A 4692-nucleotide genomic window follows, 5' to 3' on the forward strand; every position below is an offset into this window, starting at 1 on the left:
GATGGATGAGTGGACTGACTCAAAGCCCTGGTTCTGGGCCTGGCAGGTAGCTTTGGTGTCAGCTCCTAGCTTTCCCTTGTCATCAGTATTGGGACAAGTTCTCCAGCACTGTCTCAGCTAGCTCACCCAGTGCAGTTTGCAGCAAGGGGGGGCAGCTCTCCTGTTCTCAGGTCCTTAGATCCAGCTCAACAGCACAACCAGGCCACACCCTACTCCTTTACACAGGGGAGCTGCAGGACCCTCTCTCCCTATTGCTTTAGAGGGCATACCAGGCAAGTGGGGTGGGTAGGGTCAGTTCTGCTCTCATGCCCTCAGGGCCAGCTTACCTTTTTCCTGGACAAGAACATGCTGTCCAGATGGGTGCAGATCCTAATTTCTAACTTTAATATTGGGAGTGGTATGAATCTATGCAAATTAACTTTCTCCCTGTGTTTTTTCCTCTTTGGGAGACTGTCCAAAGCATCTTAGAATTTAGACATTAGATCATACCACCCCCATACTTGGAGCCATGATGAAAATGGTTGTGAATGTATGTGAGTGTGAACTTCATATCTCTAAAGTCTCTTGATACTGTTGTGGAAAGGACATGAGGGCAAGTACTTTTTCCACACTAATTGAGTAACATTTTTTTCTGGTCTTTCTTGGTGCCCTTCAGTTATCAATACATAGACAACACTACAGGGAACTAGTCCATGATATAAGAATTAGGCATGCCTTATTATTGGCAATATGTTTTTCCTCAGAGTGATCTCATCATTTCACACACATCTACAGATAATACATTGTGGGTGCTATGGAGGTTTAATGAACAGTCCAAGAAATAGTTCATATATGGACCACAGTGTAAGACAGTGGAATGCGCTGGAAAATGACTTCCAGAAGAGTGTTAATTAGATTTATGATGGTCAGAGAATGGCCAAGTTCTCTCAATTTTATTGTATCTTGTGTCTAATAATACCTGTAGAATGCTATGAGAATTCAGCTTCATGAAGGAGGTAAAAGTAGAGGTAGCCAGCTGATAGAGTCCAGACACTATGTTAATCCAACCATAAAACACATGTTCATTGTAAATTCTTCCCACTCAAGACTAGGAAGATTGGCTTCTCTCTTGATTCACAATCCTAGCTCAATTTAAAAAGGGAAATCTATGCACATATGATGGGGAGAAAACCCATAATCTCATCTGGCCTTAATGGAAGTAGTTCTTGAATAACAGAGCTACTGTTTACCTGAAAAGCTGCTTGGTTTTATGAGATCTTGTCCCTCCTTAAAAGCCATATCTCTCAGTATTATTCTGCTACTCTTCTGGGAATCATAAGGAGTAAGAAGTTGCATAGTGAGCTCTGGAGCTCAGTCTTAATAGATACATGTACAAAATTCTCCTATAACTAAGGCTCAGGAAACATTTTGGAAAAGGTAGTGGACATATTATGAGAGCCATAGGATCAGGGAATCTGCTATGAGAGTGTATCTTCTAGTAACATCAGAAACTCTACTTGTAAAGGCTCATGAACACTACATCAATATGTGAACTGAATAATGAGGACACCAAGAAACATATAAAGCAGAACAGAGGTAATCCCATAAAAGCTCAATTCTACACAAAGTACTACAGACAACTAAGTAAAGCTGGGAGGGGCAAAGGTACTCAGGTAAGAGCACACTGATTTTCCAGTGTCAATTGGTCAGCTCTAAAGATATATGTACAAGTAGCACATTATACAAACTCAATGATTTATATTTGCATCTACAAATACATATATTCATGCAATAATGATGAAAAAGAGGCCAGGAATTTGAAGGAGAGTGGGGATGGATATTTGGGAGGGTGTAGAGGAAGAAATATTGTATTTAAAGTACAATCTAACAAATACACAGGGGGAAAAAGAGAAGAAGTTGCATGGCCTCAATAACATCTGCACAAAAAGAAAAAATGCCAGCCTATAGAATATGAAAAGATCTTCACCATCCTCACATCTGACAGGGGCTGATTTCTAAAATATAAATAACTCAAGAAAATAGACAGCAAAATACTGAACAAACCAATTAAAAAATGGGTTATAGATCTAAACAGAATTTGCAACAAAAGAATCTCAAATGGCAGAAAAACATTTAAGGAATGCTCAACATCCTTCGTCATCAGGGAAATGCAAATAAAAATGACTCTGAGATACCATCTTACACCTGTCAGAATGGCTAAGATAAAAAACACTGATGACAGCTTATGCTGGAGAGGATGTGGAACAAGGGGAACACTCCTCCATTGTTGGTGGGAGTGAAAACTTGTACAATCACCTTGGAAATCAGTATGGTGGTTTATCAGAAAATTGGTAATCCATCTACCTCAAGACCCAAATGATACCACTCTTGGGCATACACCAAAGGGATGATCAATCATACCTCAAGGACACTTACTCAACTATGTTCATAGCAGCATTATCTGTAATAGTAAGAATCTGGAAGCAACCTAGATGTCCCTCAACCAAATAATGGATAAAGAAAATGTGTAACATTTACACAATGGAGTATTAATCAGTTGTAAAAAAATGACATCATGATATTTGCAGTCAAATGGATGGAACTAGAAAATAGCATCTTGTGTAAGGTAACCCAGACTCATAAAGACAAAGATGGTATGTATGCACTCATAAGTGGATACTAGAAGTAAAGCAAAGGAAAATCATACTACAAACCACAGCTAGGAACCAAGGAGGACCCTAAGAGGTATATATAGATCATCTTGGGTAGGGGAAATAGAGGAGATACCTATCAGTAAATTGTGGATGAGGGAGGGCTGTAGGGGGTAGAGGATGGGGGATGAGAACATGAGGGAATGGGATGGTTGATCTGGGGGAGGGAAGGAGTGGGAGAGCAATGAAAGATATGAAGAGATATCTTGATAGAGGGAGACAATATGGGCTAAGGAAGAAACCTTGTACTAGGGAAATTCTCAGAAAGCCACAAAGACAACCCAAGATTAGACTACTAGCAATAGAATTGAGGGTACCTGAACTGGCCTACTCTGGTAATCAGATAGGTGAATACCCTAACCGATGGAAGCAAATGCAGAGATCTAAAACCAAACTCCAGGCTGAGCTGTGTGAGTCCAATTGAAGAGAGGGAAGAGGGATTTTATGAACAAGAGGGGGGGTCAAGATCATGATGGGGCAGTCTAAAAGACAACTGAACCAAGCTCATTGGTACTCCAAAACAGTAGACTAACAGCTATGGAACCTGCATGCGAAGGGACTAGACCCTCTGCATACAATAAAGAGATGTGTAGCTGGGTCTGTGTAAGGGGCTTTCTGGATCCCATTACCTGTGTTCAGACACTTTGCTCAGCCTTGATGAAGGACTTGGCCCTGCCTCAACTGAATGTACTAAGCTTAGTTGTTCCCTCATAGGAGAAATTACCCTATTGGAGGAGGTATAAGGAATGGGTTGGGTAGGGGGAAGGTGGGAGTGGGTGGAACTGGAGGAGGGATGAGAAGATGATCTGTGGTTAGTATGTAAAATGAATTTTAAACTGTACAATATAAAAATAAATGCAGAAAAAGTGAAGAAGTTGGGTGACCTCAATAACATCTGCACCTACCTATGAAAGAACTTGCAACCATTTGTATACTTTCTAGAATAGTACCATATCTGACAGGCCCTGACATGGAGGAAAACATAATAAGGGGATTTTACATTGAGCATGAGAGAAATCAAAATAAGGTGCAACTCATAGACAGGTGCTCTTCTTTGCTGTCCAATGAGGAAGACACTCCTACAAATAAACCTTTACTGCCTCTCTGTTCTGAGACTCAGGAGGACTACAGCCCTATAATGTGTCACTTGGTCAGTCCTGTAGACGAACTCAGCCATTACTGATTTGCATGTGTCCAAAGTACAGCCTACTGCCCTGAGGACTTCTTCATAGCCAGGTCACACCTTGTGCTGGATTCAGCCTCACACAGGTCACAGCACAGACATGAGGGTCCCCACTCAGCTCCTGAGGTTGCTGCTGCTCTGGCTTACAGGTAAGGAAGACAGCAATGGAAATTTATTCAGCTGAGTATGGTCAGTGTTGCCTGGTCTCTGGGAAAGTTCTCATCTAACATTAATTGTGTGGAAATTTGTTTTTGATTTTCTAATCTCAGGTGCCAGTTGTGACATCCAGTTGACTCAGTCTCCAGCCTCCTTATTTGCATTTCTGAGACTCAGTGTCACCATCACATGCCAGGCAAATCAGGATATTGAACAGAGTTTAGTATGGTATCAGCAGAAACCAGGGGAACCTCCTAAGCTTCTGATCTACAGTGCAAACAGCTTGAGAGATGGGGTCCCATCAAGGTTCAGTGGCAGTGGATCTGGACAACAGTTTTTTTCTCAAGATCAGCAACCTGCAGTCTGAAGATGTTGGAACCTATTACTGTCAACATGGTTACAGTATTCCTCCCACAGTGATTCAAGCCATGACATGAATCACCCAGAGAAGCAGAAATGAGAGACCAGGCTGCTCAAATTGCTCCTTCTCGTGTCTCCAGCTGTTGAGATTGTTTCTCTTTTCTCTTCGCCAGTATCTAACGGTCCGTGTGATGTTTTTGAATAGGGAGCAGATAAGCTTTTCGATATCCTAAGTCTCTGTCTTCTTCCTGAGCACTAGCATTAAAATTAGTGAAGTGGTTCTCCTGACTGAACTGACATGAA

General features: G+C 41.5%; 1 pseudogene; it reads left to right on the plus strand.

The window, feature by feature from the left end:
* The first annotated feature begins 3973 nt into the window (after window positions 1-3973).
* LOC118576601 lies at window positions 3974-4466 on the plus strand (annotated as a pseudogene).
* The last annotated feature ends 226 nt before the right edge of the window (window positions 4467-4692 follow it).

The sequence above is a fragment of the Onychomys torridus genome, unplaced genomic scaffold, assembly GCF_903995425.1.
Source record: "Onychomys torridus unplaced genomic scaffold, mOncTor1.1, whole genome shotgun sequence".
In the NCBI taxonomy this organism is placed as follows: domain Eukaryota; kingdom Metazoa; phylum Chordata; class Mammalia; order Rodentia; family Cricetidae; genus Onychomys; species Onychomys torridus.